The sequence below is a fragment of the Puma concolor genome, chromosome F2, assembly GCF_028749965.1.
Source record: "Puma concolor isolate L17-30 chromosome F2, mPumCon1.1.hap2, whole genome shotgun sequence".
NCBI classification, from domain to species: Eukaryota; Metazoa; Chordata; class Mammalia; order Carnivora; family Felidae; genus Puma; species Puma concolor.
In genome coordinates this window covers 72,369,508-72,391,992 of record NC_141684.1, presented here as the reverse complement: position 1 = coordinate 72,391,992, position 22,485 = coordinate 72,369,508, and the positions used below count along the sequence as shown (strand labels likewise).

General features: G+C 41.2%; 2 long non-coding RNA genes across 2 annotated transcripts in view; one reads left to right on the top strand and one right to left on the bottom strand.

Annotated features, from left to right (window-relative positions):
* Positions 1 to 92: 92 nt before the first annotated feature.
* LOC147572106 (uncharacterized) lies at positions 93 to 13,958 on the top strand. Its single transcript, XR_015246727.1, has 4 exons — positions 93 to 229; positions 5,305 to 5,503; positions 10,945 to 12,963; positions 13,515 to 13,958. It is a non-coding gene; the product is annotated as an uncharacterized LOC147572106 (long non-coding RNA).
* Positions 13,959 to 16,553: 2,595 nt separating this feature from the next.
* Positions 16,554 to 22,485, bottom strand: part of LOC147572105 (uncharacterized) — a 110,635-nt gene continuing 104,703 nt past the window's right edge. The window contains exon 6 of the long non-coding RNA XR_015246725.1: positions 16,554 to 21,002. This is a non-coding gene — a long non-coding RNA (uncharacterized LOC147572105). The remainder of the gene's footprint in view (positions 21,003 to 22,485) is intronic.

The following is a 22,485-nucleotide window of genomic DNA, read 5'->3' as shown; positions in this document are numbered from 1 at the left end:
ATCTTCATTGTCCATAGTAAAAATAAAGACTTTAGACAGATCTCTGTTTTCTGTGCTTGGTTGGTGATTTTTGTATGTATTTATTTTCAGCACTGCTCTGAGTTTAGGCATTCCATCCAACATCACTAGATTGCAGATTCTCTCGGATGGAAGAGTAGAAAAATAACAAAAGTTGCCCCTGACTCAAAATCTTCCTTGAAAAATGATGGCAAGAAAACTGACTCATTTGGTAAGTAGAAATGAGAGATTATTATTTCCATTACCTGCAAGATATGATGTGTCTTCCAAAAATGAGAGCATGACTAATTTAACTAGAAAATGTTGCAGGCAGCCTATATCAATTCTCCATTACCCCAATTCAAGGCCGAGTCAATATGTCTTTACTTCAAAAACAAGTACAGAAAGGGGGGAGAAGGCACTATTTATTTGGGTGTGTAGACAAAAGGACAAAGAGAAATTGCCCCTCCCCTAATCTCCTAATACTGGCCCTTAAATGAAAGAGTTTCGTGACCTGAAAGTTACTCGTCAGGACGGATGTAACTGAAAACGCATGGGAAGTTACAGTCATTCATTCTCTCCTCTTGAGCTAGTACCTGACCAGGGAGACATATTAAGTCACTTGGCTTGTTCTTCGTGGAGAAGTTTTAGTGTCTAATTGGATCACAAACAGAATGTGAGCAAGTCCGTTATGCAAGAAAGAAGCCCCACCTTCTGGCCACCCGTGTAAGTCTTACAGTGCACTTCCCCACCATATCCCCTGCCACACTCCCAACCCCTGTGCATCGGGGCAAAAGTAGCTCTCCACTGGTCTTTATTTCCTAAAGCAGGAAGCTTTTCTGTGTACTTGGGAAGAAAATATTTGGCAATAATGGAAATCAAAATATTTCTCTAGACAGTTCAGCATTATCTGTAAACCCTCATGCCCTTTCAAACCAAAGCATACTTGTTTAGTAACAACAAGTTATTCCCTTCCTCTGCTTCCCTTTTTCATTGGTGGGGAGAAAACATAACAGTATTCTATCCTGGAAAAGCTCCATATACAGTCTGACAATTGCTTTATCTTTTCCTTCTCAGCTCATAAGCTTAGATCATTATTAACAGAATTTTTCTGTTTGTCGATACCATTTGCAAATACGTCATGATTCCTTTCAGTGACATTATTAATCAATTTATAATTCAAGCTATAGCTTCATTGTGTCCAATGTATTTTGCCTTTGTAATAGAACACTGTGTAAAGTGTCTCTTAAGTCTACTAGGTTCCATTTGTCTCTGAGACCACGTTTTGACCATCGTATTTATTTCTTATTGATATTACCTCACCAATGTAAGCAATGAGGTATAATAACCAGCATGCTTTCCATTGGACTCCATGTAGGTTCTCAGCACTAAAATAAGAAAGCTAAACTAGCATAAAGCTATGTAAGAGATTCTCCTTTAATTTACATCTGAGTTTTGTGACCAAGGTACATAAATAAAGCATGCTACGTTGAGAACGACGACTACCCACAATAGTTGGTAATTAAGAGTAAGAGAGAGGCGAAGTGGGGTGAATTTCAGAATAAAATGTGTTCAAGGAGCGTGGCGATGGGTGGGGAATACGTACGTGAGAGATGTCATCGATCACTAATATGCTGTCCCGGTGGGGACAAATCAAGGACACGATACTTTCCAAGTCCCACTAGTGTGTTAGAGACTTCCCAGTTTAATTGAGTATGAATATGCCTTTTCGTGCCCTCGATTTCCATCTTCTTCTTTTTTTTTTTTTTTTAAGTAGGCTCCACGCTCAGTGTGGAGCCCAACCCAGGTCTTGAACTCACAGCCCTGAGATGTAGACCTTGAGCTGAGATCAAGAGCTGGATGCTTAACTGACAGCCACCCAGGCGCCCCTGTGCCCTTGATTTCTTAACGAAAATTGAATGCCACATTCTTCTAATTGTTGCTTCTTGGGAACGTTACTGCTAACTACTTTTTCCACCCAAGAACTGATAGTTAAAACAATACGTGTTGCGAGAACTGTCAGAAATCCAGACCAGCATTGTTCCTGGTCACTCTTCACTTCCTCCCTCCTCTTATCTCTTCTCTGACATTCACCTTTCACTGCCATGTTGGAGTCAATCATGAAGAGACCGTATTTTATGCTTTATTGTGATGTGTTAGGCCTATTTCTGAAAATGAAATAACTCTGTGAAAGAGAAAAAATCACAACCCAAACAAGACAGATATCCAAAATAAGTAAGATAAGTAAGTGACAAAAAACAGTGGGCCGGTTTTAGGCACTTTCTTTTGCGCTCTTGTCCTGAGAGGAAAACTTAATTCACTTTTATGTGTCTCATTTGTCCGTTTGTAAAAATCTTGTAGTATTTGTGTGTGTTTCTGTTTTATGAAAGTCATAATAAGCAGAATTATGTAACAAGTATTTGCTGTTTGCAGTGCAAACAGTTGTGCTTGAACCTCAGAAACATCTGGTAAGGCAGGAGTACTTATTCTCCCATTAAAGAAATGAGATCATGATTCTGCCAGGGTCACTTCTGATTATACATCCTGGGTTCTCTTTCTACACTAGTCTGCTTCTAAGGAGTGGTTATTAATAACCAAATTGGGGTTTTTTTAATGTTTGTTTCCTTATATTTGAGAATGAGAGAGCCCATCACAGGATGGGTAGGGACAGAGAGAGAGAGAGGGAGAGAGAGATTCCCAAGCAGGCTCTGTGCTGTCAGTGCAGAGCCCGATGCAGGGCTCGATCCCACAAACTGTGGGATCATGACCTGAGCCGAGATCAAGAGTCGGCCGCTTAACCTACTGAGCCACCCAGGCACCCTCATCGCCAAGTTTCTTGATGTTACTGAGGGACCAGGGACTACTTTGTAGCCCAGTAGACTATGGGAAAATTCATGGCATCTGAATCTTGGCATCTGAGGTAAAGAGAAGGGGTTAGTAGATGTCTTAGCTCTGGCTGCTATAGTAAGACATAGCGTGCTGATACCATAGACTTGAGGTGGGGGGTGCTTAAACAACAGAAATTTGTTTTCCCACAGTTCTGGAGACTAGAGAGCCCAAGATTAAGGTCCCTCAGGGTTCACTTCCTAGTGAGAGGTCTCTTTCCAACTTGCAGATGGCTGCCTTCTCCCTGTGTCCTCACACAGTGGAGAGACAGGGAGGTGAACAAAGGGAGGGAGGGAGAGATCAAGAGAGACAGAGGGAGCCCTGCCCCCTCTTCCTCTTCTTATGAAACACTAATCTCAACATGTGGGTCCCCCACCTCATGACCTCATTTAAACCTAACTATGCCTCAAGGGCCCCACCTCCAAATACTATCATACTTGGGGTTAGCACTTCAATGTTTGTATTTTGGAGAGACGCCAACGTTCAGTCCGTAACATAGATTTAAGGCAAATGTGTCTGCATGCTGAATTTACAGAACTCAGTGACTACTAGAAGTACAGAATTATAAGGTGAACTCACATCACCTGGCAAATTTTTCTCTTTACAGAAGCTAAATGGGAGAAAATTAAGCGACCTGCCCAGCCACGGTCAATTTATCATTTGCATTTGGTTCTCTCCCATTTTCCTGCTACAACTCATAGCTATCTCATACCTACATCCTTCCTCCCTCCCTATTAAATCCCTCAGTTTCCAGCAACCTGACTTACGCCTTCACTGGATTGCCCGCTGAGCCAAACCCATTCTTCAGAAAAGAACCAGTGAGACACTGATTTCCCCAGAATCCGTTCCCTGAACCCCCAGACTAGTAGAACCAAGACTGCATTCGAAGTCTGGCCACTCCTGGAGGGAAGATGACCTCAAAGTCCCTAAGGTAGATACTGGAAATTCCATCCCCACCCCCACCCCAGGGATCCCTGAGAAGTCCAGGAGCACTTAAGTTCTAGTCAGCTCCACTATCGAGTTCTTGGAGCCACTATGTTAGCTCAGCTTAGGGAATGTCTTGCTGAGCTGTGTTGCTCAGAACTGTGTTAGCTCACGTGGCATTGAGATTTCTTCCTCTGTATCCATTAAATGCCATCTCCCTCAACATTCGTGTGAGTGGGAGTTTGGGAAGACAGAGGGATTTTTTTTGGTACCTTTGACGACAGCTTAATACCAGCTGTTGGAGGACCACCTGTGGAGGCTACAGCCACTGCTGGATGGCAGTACCTCATGGTAATAAGGCCTTCTGTCTTCGTCCTTTGCTCCCTTCTCCCAGCCACCAGCTCGGCTACCAAGAGTACCTAGTCGCTTCCTGCACTGGAAAGTTCAACTGTCTTTTCTGTTTGCTTGGCTTCTGCTAAGTCATTTCCTCTTCCCACACCATCACTCACCTTCCACGTAAAGGCCGTTCTCTCCCTAAGAGCAACTCTGGTGCCTGCGGTAAAGAAATAAATGCCCTACCCCGTTTCGCCAGGTGAAATCATGGGCTTAACAACAACTAGACCCTCTGAGCCCAGTCACAGCATTTCTGGCATCTCTACTTTGTTTAATGAGGTGTTCACTTTTTCACACATCTAAAAGCCATCCCAACAGGGTGTTAATAGTCCTCTGGGGCCCTCACCAGGGTGCTGTTGACTGTGTTACCAAACAGCATCCCGATGTTGACAACCTCTCCCTTACCTAGATTTGTCTTCTGACGCTTTGATTCAACACCCCCGGGATCCACTCCCAGGCAGACATTTCTGGATCCTGCTGGTACATGTTAGCACACACGGTTGCTCTTTCGGCAAAGAATCCCTTTCCTCCTCCACCAGGTCCCGCACATTCACAGTCAGGATACACTGAGACTTGACGCTAGATATTGACGGGTGTCCAAGAGGGGAGCTGGGAGCAGATCTTCTGTTTTTAAAGTGCTTGCCCCGTTTGAGGCTTTTGCAATCTTCAAATAAAGAGGAGCCAGGCGGGAGTCCATCTCACAACAAGAGGTCATGGGCAAGAAAGTTCAGGAAACTCTAGCCGGACTCCCCATCTCAAGTTTCAGATCCCCATCCCTTCCCTATCAGCACCTTGACCATGGTGTAGGCAACCAAGGTCAGCTGAGAATTAAGCGTTCCCCGATGGTTGTCATTCACAATTCAGTCCTGTGCCTGACCTGGAGCTTTCTCTGCCCTGTGGCTGAAGACAGTGGAGGCTAGGGCTTGGGCATGGTGGTAGGGATCTCTAAATGTGCACAAAATCTCTCTGATTCTCACACTCCCCTTTAAAAATTGCAGTTCGCCCGAGCCTGCCATTTTCTTTCTTCGTGCATCATTGGCGTCCAGACAGCAACAGCTGTGGCTATGCAACTCCGCCATCTTTGTATGTTTTATTCCCCCCCAGACCTTTCGAACGCCAGACATACTCCACCACGGTGCATCCCTTCGGCCCGGGTGCCACTGCAGTGGACACGTGCCTTAGCAGTGACACCATGATGGGGCACGCCGGTGCCTCCGCCAGCGGCAAGGATGGGTCCCGGGTGCCAGCCAAGATCTGATCCGACTCTAGTGTCCCACTCTAACACTGTTGGCTGTTGCCTCAGGTAGAATCCAAACTTAGCCTGAACCCTGTGGGGATGGGCGCCTAGAACAACAGATCACCCCGTAGAGTTGTCCCATATTTGAGGCAGGGGGGTCAGGGTTTGTACTCCGCTGTCCGTCACACCCCAATTCCGGCAATATCGAATCTAGAACAGTGTGAATCGTCTGTGCCTTGAAGATGTCGCTTCTTCCTGGGTCTTTGATCTTGGGCAAATCACTTACCTCTTCTAAACCTCAGATAGCTTCTCTGAAAATGGGGAGATGAATTTCTACTTCAGAAGATTATTGGGAGAACTAAAGGAAACAAATAGATGTGAAGCCTTTGTGTGACACGCTTCGATCAGTGCCGAAAGGAGCACTGTAAATGTCCGTTCCCAATCCTCTCCCACAGTCCCAACATTTAACTACCCTTTGATTTGCAGCAGGTTCACCTTTCTGAACATGGATGAACTATGTCAATTCTCCCTTCCCGCAAATCTCACAAGACTGCTGTAGCATCAGAAACATACACAAGAGTATTCTTTCTAATGGTGGCAAAAGGCACACGACATAGAATTTAGCATTTTATTTTCGAGAGTTGAGTCTTGTTAAGGGTATTCACATTATTGGGCAACCGATCTCTAGGACTTTTTCACCTCATAAACCTGAAACTCTATTAAAAACCACCTTTCCATTCCCAGTCCCCCCAGCCTCTGGCAACCAGCTTTCTACTATCTCTGTGAATCTGACTGCTTTGGATACCTCATGTAAGTGGAATCATACAGTATCTGCCTTCTTGTAACTGGCTTATTTCATTGGGCATAATGTCCTTAAGGTTCATCCATGTTGTGGCATGTGTCGGAATTTCCTTCCCTTTTAAGGCTGAATGATAAATATTCTAGCCTTTGTATACACCACATTTTGTGTTTCCATTTACCCACCAGTGTACCTACACTTGGATTGCTACCACTTTTTGGCTGCTGTGAATAGTGATACTGTAAACATGGCTGTACAAATACCTCTTCAAGTACACGCATTCGGTGCAATTGCTGGATTGTCCGGTAGTTTTATTTTTAATCTTTTGAGGAACTTCCATACTATTTTCCATAGTGGCCGCACCATTTTGCATTCTCATCAGTGGGACACAGGGCTTCCAATCTCTCCATCTCCATATTCTTGCAAACACTCGCTGCGAGCGTGCGTTTCATTTTTGTTTTTATATTAGCCATCCTGGTGTGTGTGGAAAATACTTTTAAACCTAGTTAATATCATTAACATTTAACACTTTGTTAGTCTCTGTAATGTTTAATTTTATGTGTCAATTTGACTGGCCTAAGGGATGCCCAGAGAGCAATAACACATTATTTTTGAGTGTGTCCGTGAAGGGCATGGTCACAAGAGATGAGCATTTGATTTGGTAGACAGAATAAAGAAGATCAACCTCACCGATGCAGGTAGGCATAATCCAATCTGTTGGGGGCCTGAGTAGAACAAAAAGTCAGAGGAAGGGCAGATTTGCTCTCTGCTGAGCTGATACATCCATCATCTCCTGCCCTCAGACATAAGCAGTCCTGGTACCTGGGCGTTTGCACTTGGACTAGGACTTACACCATTGGTTTTCCTAGTCTACCGCTTGCAGAGGGCAGATTGGAATGTCCCACGCTTCCATAATCACATCAATCAATTCCTATAATAAATATAACATAACATAAATGTGCATATGTCTGCATTTCATGTACATGTAAAGATATCTCCTGTTGATTCTGTTTCTCTAGAGAACCGTCACTAATACAGTCTCTATAACTTTTTGCTACCGACAGGCAAATCTTCCCGGTTTGTAGGAGCTCAAAAATCATTAGCATGCTCATTTCAAATTCCAAGTTTTCCTTGAAAGTTAAGGTTTCCAAAGCTTGACTCTTCTATTATTCTGTTGATATAATGCTATATAATATGAATAAAAACAAGAAAGAGAACTGTAACGTATGATCCAGTATGCAATAATGAAAGTCCCTAAATCTCTGAGTGCAAACATAAATGATTCTTTATTATTTTTTATTTAAAAATGTTTTTACTGTTTATTTATTTTTGAGAGAGAGACAGAGACAGAGTGTGAGCAGGGGAGGGGCAGAGAGAGAGGGAGACACAGAATCCGAAGCAGGCTCCGGGCTCCGAGCTGTCAGCACAGAGCCCAACGCGGGGCTCGAACCCACAAACTGTGAGATCATGACCTGAACCGAAGTCAGACACTTAACCAACTGAGCCACTCAGGTGCCCCAATGATTCTTTAATTCTAAATTTGAAATCAAGGCTTTTTTTTTTTTTTGATTCAATGCATAGTCCAACTATAATTCATTAACTCTAGGATGGATCCTGTCTGAAGTCTCATGGGCACAATTTCTTACATGTTTTGTTAGCAATAAATGAACGGAATAATTTTAACTTATGTTCTCCATTCTGTATTTTAAATGGAACATTATAGCACAGAAAAATAAACCATTACATCATAATACCTACAGAAAAAAAAAAGTAGTGTTTTGTTAAGTGTTGACAGATTTGTGCCTGGATACTCAGTCCTATATCTTAGAAGGTGTCTTTTCCTAAAGTTATAACCTTAAAAAAGATCACATTCCAAAATATGTAAAATGAGAGCCGCAGAAAGAGAGGAAAGAGAGGAGGGGACAAAAAGAATATTTGAAGCAATAATGGTCAAAATTTCCCAGTTTGATGAAAAACATCAATCTACACATCCAAGAAGCTCTAACTGCCAAGTAGGATGGAAAGAACAGGGGTAAGGAGGAATTAACTTTGTCAAGGATTTCGTGTTTAACTTTGTAACTGTGAATAAATTTTCAAATTTAAGATTATTTTTTCTAATTGATTCTTATTTGTAATTGAATTACTTGGTTATTTTTGTCTTTACTCTCTATCTCACTCCAGGGGTGACAGCATTGTAGGACAGGGAGAGTCGGTAGAAGCTTAGGTCATTCTGCTGTCTAAAACCTAATGCCATGGTGGGGAAGGGTATGGAAAGGAATATGAAAAACTGCCATTGTCAAAACCCATATGTTATTAAGAGCATAAAATCAAACTAAATAAAAGCCTTAATGTGCATGCAAATGGAATAAAAATCTGAGTGAAGTTCAGCCTAAGGTGGAACGCTTTAAATATTCTGTAAGTTCATGGACCATGTCTCATTTGCTTAGCAATGTTCCCATGAAGCTTATAGTCATGGCCTAGAAGTCTAATATTTTGTTAAAGTTTAGCAGATCCTTTATTAGGACAATTTTAGGGGTAATACATTTAAAACAACATGAAATTAGGAATTTTTGTATTGCAAAACTGTTTTGAAAAGTGTTCGTAAATCTTATATCTTGTAAAACACAAGCACAAAGCTAAAAGCCATAAACTGCCTTGGAAAGTTGTGATTGAAAATGAGATCATTCAAATCCAAAATCGATTTTCCTGAATTACAAAGAATGTTTACAGAAGCTGGATGATTAATTTTTAGCATTTGCTAATTTATCTTGACTTTTCTTTCACCAAAAAATAAAATAAAATAACTGAAAGGTGTGGAGAATATGGTGGAAAATATTTTTGTTGTTTTTTTTACTTAAAAAACATAACATCCAATTTATTAAAAACTTAAAAAAATAGTATAAAGATTCCTGTATGCCTTTTGTTTGGTTTCCCAACTGTAAATAGTTTATACATTTACTTTCTCATTCTGTCTGTCTCTCTCACACATATGTGTAATTTTTTTCTGAACTAACTGAAAATAAATTGCAAACGTGACTCTAGATATTTTTTGGCGGATATTTCCTAAAATACAAAGACACTATTCTATATAATCACAGCACCACCAACTATATAATGAAATAAACACTGATGTAGCATGACCGTCTAATCCACAGGACCCATTCAGATTTTGTCAAATTTTACAATAATTCCATTTGGAGAAAAGAATTGTCTAGAGGTCCAAGATCAAATCCAGGATGATTCGCTGCATTTAGCTGCCAACTCTCTAGACTCTTGCAATTTAAACAGTTCTTCCACCTTTCTTTGACTTCCTTGAACCTGACAGCTTTTGGTGGGAACCTGACACAATTTGGTGATAATTTGACAGTTATTTTCCATAATACTGCTTAATTTTGATGAATATAATGACATACGTTTCTTTCTAAAAATGAACAGCAGAAAGAAACTTCAAACTACTGTAAAATAATCAGCATTCTCTCTATGCCCTATATCTCACCTCAGCGCTGCAGTTTAAATAAGAAAAAGCACCCTTACAAGAAAGGGAAGAAAAAGAAGGGAGGTGAAAGAAAATGAAATCAATAAGAAAATCTTCAGAACGAGAGAAATAACTTCTGCAACATTTTATTTAAGCCATAATAATCTCTCATAAGTATTAAATCCTAGATCTAATCCAGGAAAAAAAAATAATAATAATAACCAGTATCTATGTATAAATAGGGCACTCTAGTAAATAGTTCAATGTAGGTAGGTACCTAATGTCTCTTTCTACGCTTGAAATTCTGGCTTCGTCTTTGTACTTTGCATTGCCTGAAGCTTTTGCAGAACCAAACTATGAATGTCTCGCACCCAATTCCTCCATAGAAAAGTTTTCTCTTTATTGGAACTCATCTCTTTTACTTCGTTGTCTGATTTTCAGCTGGTGTTTTGGCAGATTAACTGTTGGGCATCTGTTATTTAATGACTGCATTGTCATTCTGTTATCATTTATGTTGTTACTTATTTCTCAATAAATGTAATTCAGTCAACAAGTAAACTTCTCTTCCATGAAAACAATGAGTATTCATAATCATAAAAATTATTTTCTGGATGAAATTTTCCGTTATGTATTTGCAACATCAGACTAAAAATTTTTTTTAATTTTTTTTTAACATTTTGAGAGACAGAAAAAGACAGAGCACAAGCAGGGGAGGGGGCAGAGAGGGAGGGAGACACAGAATCCAAAGCGGGGCTCCAGGCTCTGAGCTGTCAGCACAGAGCCCGGGGCAGGGCTCAAACCCACAAACCATAAGATCATGACCTGAGCCAAAGTGAGATGCTTAACGAACTGAGCCACTCAGGCGCCCCCCAGACTGCAAATTTTTGAGAAGTATATACATAATACCTAGGAATGCATTTGCTGTGGTGACATCATCACATTTCATTCATATAAACATTCACATTTTATTATCTTTAAAAATTATACAGTGCTTTGATCAACACGGCAATGGCTGGTTAAGCTCTCATTTCTTTCATGAATCCTGTGGTTTATGATCTATTACTCACTGATCCAGTTCCCCAAGATTTTAGAAAAATCTTTACAGTATTAGCTCTGGATCGCATAGCGTTTTTATAAATCGGAATAATATTTTAACTTACCTAAAGGATATAGGTTAATTCCTTGCGATTTCCCTTGTAACTCCTATGTATTCTCCCTTTTTTCTCTGTACAGACTTATCATGCAGCTCCATAGGCCCAAGAGATGCAATAATGTAACAGACAAGATCTTTTAAGGAAATTTTATCCAACATTCTTAATTGGAAGGCATTTGAGAGGAGCACAGAGAAACCAAGTGCCCAGGTTTCCTGATACCAGTTCTGCAAATCCTTGCTACACTACGCACCAAGGGACCTGCCGTCTTCATAAAGTTGATGTCTTCCGCAAAAACAAAACGACACAAAACAAGAAGCCGGCACAGAGTATGTTCTGTGTATCTATGACAGAACACCGAAGCACCCTCTATTTGGGCAGGCTGACCTCCTCGTGGCGAATGCCGTTTGGGGAGGACGGAGATAATAGCCGATTAGAACAGACCGCACAGCCAGATCAGGCACATACCCAGGCCAGCTGTCCAGGCCTTGCTGACAACCTTCTATAGCCTCACCTTTAAATAAACATGTAACAAATATCTCATGGATATCCATTTGAAAGGTCAGCAAATGATTAGCCTGCCCAGAGGGCCCACATGTTTCCATCCAGCCCTGCGTGATTTGAGACCATTTCCTGCACCAGGGTGCCAAAAGAGAAATGGGATGCAGTTTCAACTAGCCATTTGAGAAATTCTAATCAAACCTTCCAGAAGCTTTAACCAAACAAACCAGTCCAATGTGTATTTTAAAAATGGTCTGAGAATGTAAAGGGCAAGGAAAGGGAATGGGAGACAGAACAGGGTAGGGATATAAACATAACATAGAACAGCCGGATAAGAAATGGAAGTTTTAATCAAGTAACTGCTGTTTTGTACAACTGGTTTGGTTAGCATTTACTAACAGATGAGACTTGCCTTTGCTGAATTGATGTGAATAGACTGTTTCCTTCTTGGTCGGGCAGACGTGATATGCAGAGGAAGCAAAGTCGTAATTTACTTGTAAGAGGAGTTACATCAGCATCGTGATGGCAAAAGATGTCCCTCATTTTTGTCGCCCCGACAGCAAAAGTTCAGCATCCATGGGCAAGGGTGTGTTTGCGGTAACTGTGGCATCCAACACCACCTGCTAAGGGATCCAGGACAAGTCTCACCTATCAATTCATCAGGCAATAGGCAGACGGACCTTGGCCCTAGCTGTGGATCTTGTAATGGCACCTTAACTGGCTTCAGCCCCTCTTAGCTGTGGTCCAGAAGCTCCTGGAGAACACTGACTTAGGCACTTGCCTGTGCACAAGAGAGCCTTTGGGGAAGTCCACGATTACAGAGAAGAAGTGCCAGCACACTGCTGCAGCAAAAAACCAATTTGGCTGCCTTCGAGATGACAGTAAAGACTGGAGGAGATGACGCGAGGATAGCCACGCAGAAGTTCAAGGAACAGGAACAATCAAGGTCACGTAACACCACCAGAAGCTCGTAATAAGCTTCCTGTAAGCAAACTGAACACATGAGGATCTTCAGTTTACCAGACAAATAAATCAAAATAGCAGCTTTAAGGAAATTCAGTAAGCTATAAGAAAACAAAGCCAAATTGGTACAGAAACTGTGACTCAGAGTGGAGGTTCCTCAAAAATTTTTAATGTAGAACTACTATATGATTCTTCAATCCCATTTCTGTGTATGGATCCAAAGGAAATGGAAACAAGATCTTGACAAAATATCTTCACTTCCATGTCAGTTCAGCACTATGCACGGTAGCCAGGATATGGAACAACCTAAGTGTCCGTCAACAGACGAATGGATAAAGAAGATGCGATGTGTCGCATTATTACGTTGTGCTGTAATGAAATATATAACGGGAGATTATTCGGCCACAGGAAGGAAGGAAATCCTGCCATTTGCGACCATATGGATGGACATTGAGGGCATGAGGCTAAATAAGATAAATCAGAGAAAGACAAAGCCTGTACGGTATCACTTCTATGTGGAACCTAAAACTACTGAACTCATAGAAACAGAGAGTGGAAGGGTGGTTACCAGTGGCTGAGCAGTGGGGGAAATGGAGAAATGTTGGTCAAAGGGTACAAACTTCCAGCTATACGATGAGTAAGTCTGAAGCTAATAATTCTGTATTATTCTATATTGAAAGTTGTTAAGAGAGAAAATCTTGAAGAGTCTCACCTGCAAAAGGGAAAACTGGTAATTATATGACATGTTGGAGATGTTAGCTGACACTGTGGTCGTAGCAATCATTTTGCAAAATACAAGTTTATCAAGTCAACACCTACATCTTGAAGTTACACAATGTCATGTGTCAGTTGTATCTCAGTGAAGCTAGAAAATAAACGAATCGTGTAGCAATTTCAGTTAACATTTGTCGGTTACGTCATATTACTGAACATCCTGCCAGATCCTTTTGCGTGCAATCTTACTGAATTCTCATAATCACCTAAAGAAATGGGATTTCCGCTGTGTGTGCAGACCATCATCCTGGTTGCTACAGAAGTTAGGAGTTAGGAGTAGGAAAAGGGGAGAAAATGAAAAAACATTTACACGTGAACCCTCATGTTTGTACTGGTTATCTACTTATTGGTGCAAAATGAATCCACTGAAAACTTAGTGACTTGAAAACAATACTCCTTTGTCCTCTCTCACAGTGTCCACGCATCAGGAATGGGGCAGGACGTGTTGGACATGCCTTTCCTCCGCAATGCCTGCGGCCTCAGGTGGAACACTCAAAGTCTGGGGGCAGAAATCACCGGAAGATTTACTCACATACATTTAGTGGTTGATTCTGGCCTTGGGTCACAGATCTGGCCAGTCCCAGGCTTCCTTACATCATAGCTCTGGATTCTGAGGCAAGCATCATGGAGGGCGTAGGAGAGGAGCTCGAAACTTTCTGTGACCCAGCCTAAGAAGTCACATGGGATCCCTTCAGTCATACCCCACTGGGCCAGTTGAGATAGTCACAAATCTTGTCCTGTTTCCAGAGAAGGGACTATAACCCCAGCAGCCCCATCTCTGGGTCGGTCAGTCATACTGTAAAAAGAGTCTTTGGGATGGGATAAATACATTGGAGCAGCCACCAATGAGAAACAGAATTCCCCACAACCTTATACTTTGGTAAAGCCTTTAGGGTGAGCTCTGAAGTTAGCCAACACCAAGAAACATGCCTCATGCAGGACTCCATGGGTGGTCAGAGAAGGGAAGCATTAGAGATGATTTCAGACTAAGGATTAAGGCGGGCTTTATAGAGGAAGCAGTATTTGAATTCTATCCGACTGGGAAGCATTTTGATTCGTTTATTCATTGTATGCCTACTTGGTGTATGGATGGTAATGTGCTAAGTGGAGAATATAATGGAAACTTCTACTCCCAAGGCACAAGGTTGAAGGTGATCTCAAGAGAGGGCCTCAGGACTTCCTCAGTGGGGAACTATTCGTTTGCACCCTTGCTTCTCTCCGCTCACCATCATATTCCTTCTTGTGTTGCCGGAAGCTCACAGAGGTGCAGAGATCATGAATCATACTTCCCCTGACTTCCCTTTAGTCTCTGCTCCAACAGAGAGCAGGACCATGGGAGACATGGCACTAAATAATTTGGGGACCAAGCTGGAAATTGCTTTGTATTTATTTTTTTAGTTTTTTTTTAAGTTTTATTTATTTAAGTAATCTCTACACCCAACGAGGCTCGAACTCACAACCCAGGGATCAAGAGTCACATGCTCTTCTGACTGAGCCAGCCAGCACCCCTGTTCAATATTTCTAAAGGAAAAAATTCTGCAAAACACTGAATGGAATGAAATAATCTATTTGTAGACTATTGAGTTGCCAGTGTTTAAATCTTCAAAGAAACCAAATTTCTTGTGATGTGTGAACTCAACAATTTAAAACACACAGAGGCAAATATTTTTATAATTTCTCTTTTCTGTTTTATTTCAATATATCCCATTTCTTCTCTCTACCCATGTGATTCCACATGGAATAGAGATCAAAGCTTTTACTTGTTGATGAGGAAATGCACAGAAAAATCTAAACATTTACAGTAATTAACAGTTGGACCAGAGAAACTAGAAATGTCAAAGCCATGACTGCGACTTTTTAAATCCTATCAATTATTCTGTCCCTGAGCAAGTGAAACTTTCAGCAATACTAGGGCATTGTCTTTTTTTAAATAGCTCCAAGTCTTGTATTTTACTACAGAACAACTTCCTAAAGTAGGATATGCCCCAGATTTATACAAGAGCAGTTCAGTAAAATATTCACTGTTTTTAAACCCATACACATATTTAAAAAAAAAACCAAAAACTGACTTTGGGAACTCACTGTAAATTCCAAGCCTCTGTTCTGATCATGAAACATTGACCATGACTGAACTGTGATTTCTTTCCTCATATAGATGAGATTTGCTTATAGCTTTAGACTTATCTTGAAAGTAGATCATCAAATACCTTTACAGTTAAGAATTTTGCAGATTGTACTTCTAATAGAGGATCAAGGCATGGTTATTTAAAAACCAGTGATTTCAAAAGGCTAAGAATTTCATAGGGTAAGAACATTAATTTACTAGGTTGGAAAATATTTTTTTTACCACAGAGATGGAATGATCCTAAACTCTTGTTTCTCCCTTCTGAAGCTCTTTAGAAGTGGCTCAGAGATAAAGTTCAAATACAACGAACTTTAGATAAACCAGCTCATCAGGTTTAAGCGAATTCAGAGGCCTTCCCACTGTGAGTAAAACCCTAGATAGTCTGTCTGTTATGCTGTCAGAAGCAGCATTCTGTGATTCACATCAAGCCTTAAAAGTACAGAATGATTACTAGGCGTGGTCTAAGCAGCTCAAGGCAGCCACATACTTATTCATATGGTGATCTCTTAGGTAAAACCACACTACCAAAGAATAAGGATCTAAAAATATGAGGGTATGTTGTAAGAATGTATCAAAATAATATAAGGATCCACAATAAAACTAGCTGATAAGAACCCCAAAATATGAGAAGTGGGGAAGAACCACCACCAATGATAAGACCCACTTGGCATCTGCACTCATGTGGGAGGAAATGGAAAGAGCAAAATGGGGTGTCCGAGTACCCTGAGAAAAGGGGGATCCAAAATCACCAGCAGGTACTCTCTAAGCATGAAAAGACTGTCAGAGGAGTCTACAAATTTCGTTCATGGAGGAGAGCAAGGGAGCCTGAGGAAAGGTCAGCAGGTGCCAAAATGGTCTTGGTCCTTGGAATTCACAAAACTTGTAATCCTGAGCTCACTTCTAGAGCAGACCTCTCACTAAGGAGAAATCGATGACAATCTAGGTTGCAGGACATCAGGGCAAAGAAAAGAGAAATCCGGATAAACATGGGGGGAAAGAGAGCAGAGGAAACAGAGCTCAGAGAATAGGCCATGTCTTAATTATTTTATAGAAAGAACAGACCAAGGAGCTTTAGAGCTATGAAGCTAGAAATATATCCTGGCCCACCCCTGCCTTCTTAAAAGTACAGAAAAACTCCTATCACTTAAAAATGAGCGACACAGGAGCGCCTGGGTGGCTCAGTTGGTTGAGCAGCTGACTCTTGATTTCGGCTCGGTCATGATCTCAGGGTTGTGGGATGGAGCCCTGTGTCAGACTCCATGCTGACAGCTTAAGATTTTTTCCTCTCTCTTGCTCTTTCTCCCCACCTCTGCGCCTCCCCCGCACCCCCTCCACCATGCACGATCTCTCTCTCTCTCAAAAAAAGAAAAAAAAATGAGCAACAGGAAAGAATCATAGTCAATTTCTATACAATGTTATTATTATTACAAAGAAAGAAAAAAGTGAGGGAGGAAGCAAGGGAAGGAAAAATATCCTTACAATCAATGAAAGAAAAACATGCCCAGAGAGCAAATAAAACTGTTACCTAATGTCTCAATATGAACTAAAAAAAATTAACATAATTGTAGAAAGTATTAAAGAATAGCATAAATCAGAATTGGAAAAATGTGGAAATAAAGTGATTGGAAAAAAGGAATATTTGAAGAAGTTGTCGGAACTCAAAAACTACATTTATTTATTTAGTTACTTATTTGAACATTTTTTTCAAAATAAAGAAAAATCATGCAAACTGGAATAAACACAATACAAAATGCCCTAAAAGAGCGTTATAAAATTGAAAGAACAAATATTTTTAAAACCAAAAATGTCATTTTTGAAGGCGAAAGGGAAGACCCAATATACACAAAGAAATAAGTAATGGATGAGAACAAATAAATCTGTAATTTAAGCAAATTTTCCTGAATGAAAAAAGACTTGAGCCTAACCTGGATACTTGAGAATATTGGCCCACAGCTGTCAATACTGACATGTATTCCAGGAACACAGTCTTCAAAAGGAAAAAAAGAAAACCTTTGGGTATTCAGCAAAAATACCAAGTCAGTCAGTAAGAAAGTAAAGAAAATCAGTTGCCGTCTCACTTTTCAGGAGCAACACCGTAGGCTAGAAGACAATGGCATGATATTTTAAAATATGCAAAAAGGAAAATTCAAGCCAAGAATTTTGTATTCCACTAAATGGATCTTCAAGTTTAAGAACCATGTACTGATGGCTTTGAATTCCAGGAATATGGTTTTGACAAATTCTCCCTGTCAATTTATTACATAATTAGCTTCAGACTACCAATATGGAAGGGGATACATTGACGTAATACTCGATAATGGCTGTGAGATAGAATAGTATTTAGTAATGCAGTCTGGTTATGTTACAACCATCGAAGCTTGATGGAAGAATGGCCAGAGTATATGACAGTAGAGTAACTTCATTTCTAGGCATTAAGTAGTAAAACGACACTGCATCAAATCAGATGGTATGGAGATGAAGAGAAGAGAAAATATGAGGACACTGGCTAATTTCAATATTGCTCCTAGTGGGGAAAAAAAATAGGCAATAACCAAAAAAGAGAGCACTAAATGTTTTATATATAGTATAAAGACAACCTTGAGAACAAAAATATAAACCTTTCTGGAGAACATATTCAGTTACACATTTAAAAGAAAAAAGAACACTTTCTTAAAGTTTATTTATTTTGAGAGAGAGCGAGAGAGCAGGGAAGGGCAGAGAGAGAGAGAGAGAAAGAGAATCCCAAGCAGGCTCCCAGCTGTCAGCATGGAGCCCGACGTGGGGCTCCATCTCAACGACCATGAGATCATGTCCTGAGCCAAAATTAAGAGTCGGACATTTAACCGACTGAGCCACCCAGGCGCCCCAGGAAGAACATTTTAATGGTTTCCAAAGAATGAAGGATGAAATAGGGTAGAGGGATCATAAGTTAGTCCTTTTTTGAAGATATCTTGTTCTGTAGATTTGACTTTGGAAGCTTATAAATATTTTATACAATCTTAAAGCAAAATGAAAATTCTAAAAAGCAGTTTCTGGAGTTCCATTTCTGGGATGAAAACATACGCACCTCCATGGACCCAACCCAAGCAAAGTTCATGAAAATTATTCTTCTAACTTTTAAGTCTCTGGGAATTTCCCAAGGGCATACAGCAAATGAATCACGATTTAGTCAAGAAAATCTCCTGAAACTTATAGGAAAAATGACAGTGTGCACTTGAGCTATAACCCACCCACTCCCAGCCCTCTGCCAGCTAAGTTTGATAGAAGCCCCACTCTGGGTGGATGAGGCCGAAAAGACAGGTCTCCCTTCCTCCTCGACTCCTAAAGAAGGATTGTAGTATCTCACCAGGAGAGGCAGTCTGCCAGCATTTCTCATCCCCACCAACTGTAAGATGAAAAAGCTAAATTCCTGCTGAGAACAGCTGAGAGGTCAGGGCTCCCTTCCCCCACCTGGTCCCTCCTCCTCAGACAGACAGGCAGAGGCTGACTCCCAGTCACAGCATGCCAGGAATGCTCCGGGGCTCTGACCACCTTCACCCCAGCTGACTTGTAGGGCAGGGCGCTTCGGGTGGCCGGGTGGGGGGTGGAATTCACGACTGCAAAGGCCTACATAACAACAAAAAAAAGATCTTAAATCCGCAACCTATCTTTCACCTTCTGTCCCTAGAAAAAGAAGAAAAAACAGCACAAAGCAAGCAGAAGAAAGGAAATAAGGATTAGTAGTGAAATAAATAAAACAGTGTAAGAACAATAAGTCAGTGAAACCAAACGTTGGTTCTTTGAAAAGATCAAAAATATTGGTGAAACTTGACCTAGATTAAGAAAGAAGAGGGCACCTGGGTGGCTCAGTCGGTTAAGCGTCCGACTTCGGCTCAGGTCATGATCTCACGATCCGTGAGTTCGAGCCCCGCGTCAGGCTCTTTGCCGACAGCTCAGAGCCTGGAGCGTGTTTCAGATTCTGTGTCTCCCTCTCTCTGCCCTCCCTGTTCATGCTCTGGCTCTCTCTGTCTCAAAAATAAATAAACGTTAAAAAAAAAATTAAGAAAAAAAGAAAGAAAGAAGAAAAGAGAAGATTCAAATTAATAAAAACATAAAAGAAAGGAGCACCTGAGTGGCCCAGTCGGTTAAGCGACTCTTGATCTCGGCTCAGGTCATGATCTCACACTTCGTGGGTTCAAGCCCTGCATCTCTGTGCTGATGGCGTGAGCCTGCTTAGGATTCTGTCTCTCCTTCTCTCTGCCCCTCCCCTACTTGTGCTCTTCCTCCCTCTCAAAATAAATAAATAAACTTAAAAAAAATTTTTTTAAACATAAAAGAGGAAATATCGCTACCAATACATAAATAAAAATAATTGTAAAGGAATACTATGGGGGTGCCTGGGTGGGTCAGTCAGTTAAGTGTCCGTCTCTTGATTTCCACTCAGGTCACAATCTCATGGTTGGTGGGTCTGAGCCCCACATCGGACTCCAAGCTAACAGTGTGGAGCTTCCGTGGGATATTCTCTCTCTCTGCCCCTCCCCCACTCACACTCACACAGTCTCTCTTTCTCAAAATAAATAAGCTTTAAAAAAAAAAAAAAGGTATACTATGGACAACTGCCTGCCAACAAATCAGACAACATACATGAAATGGACACATTGTAGGAGACCTACAGACTACCAAAAGACCCAAAAGAAATAGAAAATCTAACAGACCCATAATCAGTAAAGAGATTGAATTAGTAGTCAAAAACACTTCCCACAATAAAAAGCCTGGGACCAAGTGGCTTCACGGATGAATTCTATCACATATTTGAAGAACTGGTACCAGTTCCAAAGCATTCCAAAGTCAAAGTGTTCCAAAGTACAAGCGTTTCCAAAAACATAGAAGAAGAAACAAAGAAACACTTCCTGACCCATTTTGTATATCATATATTGAATAAGAGACTTGTTTACGGAACACATAAAAAACTCTTAAAACTTAATAATAAAGAGGCAAGCCAATTTAAACAATTTTGAAAAAACAATTCCTAAAAGAAGATACATAAGTGGTCAATAAGCACATAAAAAGATGGTCAACATTACTAGCCATCAGGGAAATGCAAACCGAAACCAAAATTAGACCCCAGTTCACACCTACTGGAAAGCTATAACAAAAGATGGATGACAAATGTTGGCAGGGACGTGGAGAAACTGAAACCCTCCTATGTCGCTGGTGAAAATGTAAAAGATGCAGACACTCTGGAAAACAATCAGCTCCTCGAAATGTGAAACATGGGGTTGTCACGTGACCTGGCCATTCCACTCCTGGTTTATACTCAAGAGAAGTGAAGATACAATGTCTGCTCAAGAACTTGCCCACAGGCAAAATAGACGGTAATTACCCACCATAATTAAGTGAAACGTACATGTTGAACTAGAAAAGAAAATACAACTTGCAAGATCTGATAACTGGAAAAAATTGACAACACAAACTCACCACCAGAGTAACAGTGTCTTTTGTGGTTGTCTTGGTTTGTTTCTTTCCTGCCTCGGGCTTGGGTTTGGCTTTAGATCCATGGGGCACTATTTTCAGTACAGAAAACAGGTGCAGCTTTGACGAAACAAACAAGAAAACAACTCGCAGCTTTGCGGTGTGTTCAGGGCAGCTCATGAGTGACGTTCCAAGGCAGCTAAGGCAGAGCCAGAAATCACTTCCCGTTCGAAGTACAATCATCAGGAAGTCAAAATCAGAGCTGTTATGAAACTTCCTAGACTGTTGCTTCGTCGGGACATTCATATGTGCATCCACAGTGTGACCTGTTTGAAGTTAGAAGTAGAGCTTGAGGGGCGCCTGGGTGGCGCAGTCGGTTGAGCGTCCGACTTCAGCCAGGTCACGACCTCGCGGTCCGGGAGTTCGAGCCCCGCGTCGGGCTCTGGGCTGATGGCTCGGAGACTGGAGCCTGTTTCCGATTCTGTGTCTCCCTCTCTCTCTGCCCCTCCCCCGTTCATGCTCTGTCTCTCTCTGTCCCAAAAATAAATAAACGTTGAAAAAAAAAAAAAAAGAAAGAAAAAGAGAAGTAGAGCTTGAATGTCTGACTAGCCCATATGCAAAAGCAATTCGGAAGATTGCTGGAGAAGCGCCTTCATGCACAGAAAGGCTGAGGGACGCGGAGCGGCTGAAATTGCAAGGGGAGAAGTCTGAGGCTCTGCTGGCCGAAACCACCAGCCGGGTCCCGAGCAATGGTGGGACAGCCTAGGCGGCACCTCTGGCCTCCTGCCCTCCTGGGAGCCCCCCCAACAGACGGCAGCAGCAGCAACAGATCACAGAACAAGGTGCCATCACCTGTTCTGAGACGTGCCTAAGGCTCAGCGGTACCCGTGCGTCGTCCCTTCCGCTTTGTGCCAACCTCATTTCTCAACTCCGCATCTTCACAAGTCCCAGAAACATTGTGCTCGGACTAAAAACATTAGTTTTTACAACTAAAGACTTTTCTGAAGGTTTCACAGGAGAAATGGAAAAGAAAGATCAACCCCACCCTGCAAAAGAAACCACTCTAAAACTCTTCATTGAACAGGTGAATCTCCAAGGTTCTGTCCTCCCCACCAGGCCACTCCTGGCTTCCTTCCTCAACCTCTGCCACCCCCCCCCCACTTTATTACGTAGAGAAAATCATTCTTGCCCCATTTCCATCTTCTCCCTTCAAACATAATCTTCACAGTGTTGAGCAAACAAAGGGCTTTCTGGAACCCAGGATCAGCCCTCCCTGTTCCCCATAAACTGTGGGATTATAAATTATCTTTTAATTTATTATTATTTAATTAATTAATTTTATTTAAATTATTTAGTAATTTGATAAAAATTATTTAATTTTATTTATAAATTTATTAATTTAGTTATTTTTTAATTGAATCCTCTAGGATAGGATTTGGAATTGAATCCCAGTATTATTTTCAAGGGACATCGTGTGAATACTGATGCATCTAAATCCCAGGTAACAATAAGTTACAGTTAATAGGTTTGTACTACATCAAATGCATACTTACTACAGGTACCTGCAGAGAATTCCTGACAAATGCCAACTATAAAAGAAATGTTAACTGCGCATTTAACAGATGGAATTTTAGAGACAATGTATTACTGACTAATACCCCGCTGATACGCTTTATTTCCTCAAATAACACGCAACAGTTTCCATCATTTAAATAATAATGACTCATGAGAATTCTTCCACTATTAGAGTCAGAAGATTGCAGGAAGCCCGAAAGGATACTGAATGACCACCGCGTTCCTCCACTTTTC